This window comes from Oncorhynchus masou, chromosome 29, assembly GCF_036934945.1.
Source record: "Oncorhynchus masou masou isolate Uvic2021 chromosome 29, UVic_Omas_1.1, whole genome shotgun sequence".
Lineage (NCBI taxonomy): Eukaryota > Metazoa > Chordata > Actinopteri > Salmoniformes > Salmonidae > Oncorhynchus > Oncorhynchus masou.
In genome coordinates this window covers 82,571,149-82,577,984 of record NC_088240.1, presented here as the reverse complement: position 1 = coordinate 82,577,984, position 6,836 = coordinate 82,571,149, and positions in this window count along the sequence as shown.

The following is a 6,836-nucleotide window of genomic DNA, read 5'->3' as shown; positions in this document are numbered from 1 at the left end:
GGCACACACAGGTATAGGCTGTATACTCACTTATTTTTCAGTGGGCATTGCATATATTCACTTCTTAATCTCCACTGATACCTGTCAAAGCAGTGTAGTGGAGGTATCCACCTTATCAATTAATAGGGCTGATGGAACAGATTGGACTGTTTAGCTTCAAATATTGATAAAATATTATTTATTCACATTTTACGCGCAACAATGTACACACGACTGTGTGAATAATACAAAATGCAATTTGGGGCTAACACCTTTCTAAAATGTGCACCACACATGAGCTGTTTCATGGACAGAGGTGGGAATATCTGTTAGAAAGTGGTGGGATTTAAAGATGCAATAATTGATTAGGATCATTCCTTTGGCTGCTAGACAATGAAAGTAAGTTGAAAGAACCAATAGAACATGAGAAAGCATGCCTACCTGTCAGAATGATATCATGATTATTTGCATCAATCCAGTGGCCATTTATTTTGCAAACTCCATCTCATGTGCTACAGAAACACTGCTAACCAAACAACACTGATAGGTGCCTGCACAATTGAATTAAACTTCTTAGGGATCAAATCCGATTAACGGGATCGATTTGACAACATCCGGTGAAATGGCAGAGCCCAAATTCAAATGAAATTAGAAATATTTAACTTTCATACATTCACAAGTGCAATACACCAAATTAAAGCTTTACTTCTTGTTAATCCAGCCATCGTGTCAGATTTCCAAAAGTGTTTTACGGTGAAAAAAAACCCATGCTATTATCTGAGGACAGCACCCCATCAAACAAACACAGACAATCAAATTTCATCCCTCCAGGCGCTACACAAAACTCAGAAATAATGATATAATTCATGCCTTACCTTTGAAGAGCTTCTTCTGTTGGCACTCCAATATGTCCCATAAACATGACAAATTGTCCTTTTGTTGGATTAATTCCGTCGTTATATCTCCAAAATGTCCATTTATTTGGAGCGTTTGATCCAGAAAAACACGGTTCCAACATGACTACAAAATATCTAATAAATTACCTGTAATCTTTGTCCAAACATTTCAAACAAAATATGAAAAAAAAATATATATATACACACACATTTACAAAATAACATGGGTAACTATTTACACACTTTCAATATTTGGAAGACCCTCAGTCCTCTATAAAATGAAATCTATTTATATAGCCCCAGCCTAACACCCCAAACAGCAAGCAATGCAGGTGTAGAAGCACGGTGGCTAGGAAAAACTCCCTAGAAAGGCAAAAACCTAGGAAGAAATCTAGAGAGGAACCAGGCTATGAGGGGGTAAATAATTAAATAATAAATAAGTAATAATTGAAACAATGTTTCAAGTCAGCTATGTTGCATAACACATACATACATTCACACAAGCCAACAGCAGATAATATTCAATCACATATATGGTAACGGGCTATAGTGCATAACACAGAATCCTCATATCATTCAGTATTTCTCCAAATTGTCTCCCCAAAATGCTTTACAGGAAGACCCTGCCATTAGACACACACAACTGCGATAAACGTGCACTGTCCCTTTAACATAAAATAAACTCAACCTGTAATCCACTTTGCGGACCTTTCATTGTTCCCCATAATGAAAACAGATTCTTCAGTAAGCACGGTGGCTTGGAAAAACTCCCTAGAAAGGCCAAAACCTAGGAAGAAACCTAGAGAGGAACCAGGCTATGTGGGGTGGCCAGTCCTCTTCTGGTTGTGCCGGGTGGAGATTATAACAGAACATGGCCAAGATGTTCAAATGTTCATAAATGACCAGCATGGTCGAATAATAATAAGGCAGAACAGTTGAAACTGGAGCAGCAGCATGGTCAGGTGGACTGGGGACAGCAAGGATTCATCAGGTCAGGTAGTCCTGGGGCATGGTCCTAGGGCTCAGGTCCTCCGAGAGAGAGAAAGAAAGAGAGAAGGAGAGAATTAGAGAACGCACACTTAGATTCACACAGGACACCGAATAGGACAGGAGAAGTACTCCAGATATAACAAACTGACCCTAGCCCCCCGACACATAAACTACTGCAGCATAAATACTGGAGGCTGAAACAGGATGGGTCAGGAGACACTGTGGCCCCATCCGAGGACACCCCCGGACAGGGCCAAACAGGAAGGATATGACCCCACCCACTTTGCCAAAGCACAGCCCCCACACCGCTAGAGGGATATCTTCAATCACCAACTTACCATCCTGAGACAAGGCCGAGTATAGCCCACAAAAATCTCCGCCACGGCACAACCCATGGGGGGGCGCCAACCCAGACAGGATGACCACATCAGTGAATCAACCCACTCAAGTGACGCACCCCTTCCAGGGACGGCATGAGAGAGCCCCAGTAAGCCAGTGACTCAGCCCCTGTAATAGGGTTAGAGGCAGAGAATCCCAGTGGAAAGAGGGGAACCGGCCAGGCAGAGACAGCAAGGGTGGTTCGTTGCTCCAGAGCCTTTCCGTTCACCTTCCCACTCCTGGGCCAGACTACACTCAATCATATGACCCACTGAAGAGATGAGTCTTCAGTAGAGACTTAAAGGTTGAGACCGAGTTTGCGTCTCTGACATGGGTAGGCAGACCGTTCCATAAAAATGGAGCTCTATAGGAGAAAGCCCTGCCTCCAGCTGTTTGCTTAGAAATTCTAGGGACAATTAGGAGGCCTGTGTCTTGTGACTGTAGCGTACGTGTAGGTATGTACGGCAGGACCAAATCAGAGAGATTGGTAGGAGCAAGCCCATGTAATGCTTTGTAGGTTAGCAGTAAAACCTTGAAATCAGCCCTTGCTTTGAAAGGAAGCCAGTGTAGGGAGGCTAGCACTGGAGTAATATGATCAAATTTTTTGGTTCTAGTCAGGATTCTAGCAGCCCTATTTAGCACTAACTGAAGTTTATTTAGTGCATCAGGTAGCTCGGTCACGAATATCAGAAAAGCAATCAAATTAATAGTTTACCTTTGATCTTCTGATGTTTTCACTCACGAGACTCCCAGTTACACAACAAATGTTCCGTTTGTTCCATAAAGATGATTTTATATCCAAAATACCTCTGTTTGTTTGTCGCGTTATTTTCAGAAATCCACAGGAAAGAGCGGTCACAACAATGCAGACGAAAATTCCAAATAGTTTCCATTATATCCACAGAAACAGGTCAAACGTTTTTTATAATCAATCCTCAGGTTGTTTTTAAAATATATAATCGATAATATATCAACCGCAAATGTCTTTCACAGTAGGAGAGGGGAAAACAATGGCTGTCCAAATTCTGTTGCGCAAGCAAAACTCATGTGACCACTTGAGACGATGTTATCGTTCTGGCTCATTTTTCTAAATAAAAGCCTGAAACTATGTCTGAAGACTGTTGACGCCTTGAGGAAGCGATAGGAAAGGGAATCTGGTTCATATCCCTTTAAATGGAGCAAAAGGAGGCTATGGAACATGTAGTTTTCAAAATAGAAGCCACTTCCTGCTTTGATTTTCCTCAGGATTTCACCTGCAATATCAGTTCTGTTATACTCACAGACATTATTTTGACAGTTTTGGAAACTTTAGAGTGTTTTCTATCAAATACTAATAATAATATGCATATATTAGCAACTGAGACCGAGGAGCTGGCCATTTACAATGGGCACCTTTTCATCCAAGCTACTTAATACTGCCCCTGCAGCAATATGAAGTTAATGCAACCGCTGTGTCAGAAAAGCATACCATGCAATAATCTGAGATGGCGCTCAGAGGTACACAATATTTCTCCCCCATTTTGGGGTCAAAAGAAATACAAAATTACATCATAAATATTCTCTTATCTTTGATGATCTTTCATCAGAATGCCGCAATAAATCATTGTTTTGTTTGATAATGTCCACTACTCGTGTCCAAATAGCTACTTTTGCTAGCACGTTTAGTTCACATCTCCAAACACTGGCACCAGTGTGACCTCGGACGAAAACTTCAAAAGGTTATATTCCAGGTCGAATAAGCTGGTCAAACTAAGTAGAGAATCAATCTTCAGGATGGTATTATCATTAATATCCAATAACGTTCCAACCGGAGCATTCGTTTTTGTCTAGAGAGTAATGGAATGCATGACGATATCATGAGAAATGCGCCTGATCAGGAACTGGCATTCTGCCAGACCACTGACTCAAATGGCTGCCATCCGGTCCCACATCACACTAGAGGCTTCATTCCACGTTCTACTGACTGTTGACATCTAGTGGAAGGCGTAGGAAGTGTGAACGGATCCATATCTTACTGGGATGTGAATAGGCGATGAGTTGAAAATCAACCAGCCCCAGAATTTCCACTTCATGTTTGGACGTTTGCCTGCCATATGAGTTCTGTTATACTCACAGACAAAATTCAAACAGTTTTAGAAACTTCAGAATATTTTCTATCCAATAGTAATAATAATATGCATATATTAGCATCTGAGACAGAGTACGAGGCAGTTCACTATGGGCACGCAATTCATCCAAAGTGAAAATGCTGCCCCCTATCCCTAAAAAGTTAACTTCTTGTTAATCCAAATGCGTTGCCAGATTTCAAAAAGGCTTTACGGCAAAAGCATACCATGTGATTATCTGAGGACAGGACAATATTTTTTCAACCAGCACAGGCTTCACAAAATCGCAAATAGCGATGAAATAAATCACTTACCTTTGAAGATCTTCCTCTGTTTGCCGTCCCAAGGGTCCCAGCTATACAATGAATGTTTGTTTTGTTCGATAAAGTTCTTCTTTATCTCCAAAAAAGTTTAGTTGGCACCATTTATTACAGTGATCCACTCCTCCAACATGCATACAAAGGAATCCAAAAGCTACCTGTAAACGTTGTTCATACAAGTCAAACAATGTTCTATTCAATCCCCAGGTACCCTAATATGTAAATAAAGGATCATATTTCAGACGGAAAGAACGGTGTTCAATAAGAAAGGAAAATAAAGAAGAGCGCGCTGTCATTCACGAGCGCCAAAAACCTACTTTTCCAGTTGAGCTCCCTTGGGAACAACTTATTTTACTTGTTCGTTTTTTAAACAAACAAGCCTGAACCCTTGTTTAAAGACTGTTGACATCTAGTGGAATCCATAGGTACTTCAATCTGGGAGGAATTTGTATATACAGACCCATAAACTTGCATTGGAAAGGCCTGTTACCTAAAAAAAAAGATTTCTGGATAGATTATCCTTGGGTTTTCACCTGCCATATCAATTCTGTTATACTCACAGACATTTTTTGTAACAGTTTAGAAACATCAAAATGTTTTCAATCACATTCTACCAATTATTTGCATTTCCTAGCTTCTGGGCCTGAGTAACAGGCAGTATACTTTGGGCACGTCATTCAGGCAGAAATTCAAAATACTGCCCCCTAGCCGTAAGAAGTTTTAATACTTTCTCAGAAGTAGCTATTAATTACTATACTGAACAAAAAAATATACGCAACAAGCAATAATGGAAAAGATTTACTGAGTTACAGATAATATAAGGAAAAGTTCAAATTAATTTTGTTATTCTTTCAACATGCATCACTGGTTTACATGACCTCTGCTACTCCTGTCTCGAGTTTCAGCCCTTTTTCAATCACGATGGGCAGCCCAGGACAGAATCGGCAAACATGGAATTGCATCCTCAGTTTCTTTGGCAACGTCTTTTACAGTAGTAGTAGTACATCAGAGAATTATTTTTGCAGGCGATATTGTCAGTTTGTTGTCACATTTAGATCTTTCTGCTGAAAAGAGAGAGAAATGGGAACTCCCACCCTGTGCAGCACTGTGTAAAGTTTCAGATGAATGTCACAGTGTGTAGAGTCAAAATCAAGGCCCCAGTGAGAATTGCTCTAACCACTGAGCTATGGAGCCATACAACATTATGGGAAGAATATGAACACTATAAAGAACACACCTACCAGAGAGTAAAGAAAGAGACACACCTAAGTAGCCAAACATGCAGGTTACCCAGTCTGGCTCCTACAGTAAAAGCAGAATCATTGTCATCATTTGTTATACATTTAATGACAAACTCTCCCAGGTCAATGTGACCCTTAGGCAGGTCTGGTCTAGTGGTCCACATTCTTCAGAATTCTCCTTTAATAGTCTCCTCTCCTCATTTCCATGTCTCCTCTCCTTCATGACCATTTATTTGTTATTTTTAGGGGTAGATCAGCTGTAATACTGCAGATAGAGTGTGGGTTTTTTCAATGTAGTTGTCTGCATCATTTCCAATCCCCCATAATTGTTTTTTTTTTACAAACATTCTATTGTATTATTTTCCCTTAACCCTACCACCCCTCCCCTAATTGGAGTAAATTAATGGACAATACTTAGGCTTCTACTTCTATATTATACATACTATAAACATATTACGGACACAGTATATTTGACATTAGTCATATATTTTTTTACATTTTGAGTCCCACCCTTCAGCTATCATGATGTGGGGCCCAGGACAGAATCGGCAATCGGCAAACGTGGAATCGTATCCTCAGGTTGTTTGGCAATGTCGCTTACAGTAGTAGTACAGCAGAGAATTGTTTTTGCAGGGTGATACTCTCAGTTTAATGTCACATTTAGAACGTTCTGCTGTATAGAGCTCCCACCCTGTGCTGCACTGTGTAAAGTTTCAAATTAACTGTGTGAAGTTTCAAACGTGGAATCGTATCCTCAGGTTGTTTGGCAATGTCGCTTACAGTAGTAGTACAGCAGAGAACTGTTTTTGCAGGGTGATAATCTCAGTTTGTTTTCACATTTAGAACTTTCTGATGTCTTGAGCTCCCACCCTGTGCAGCACTGTGTAAAGTTTCAAATTAATGTCACAGAGGGTAGAGTCAAAACCA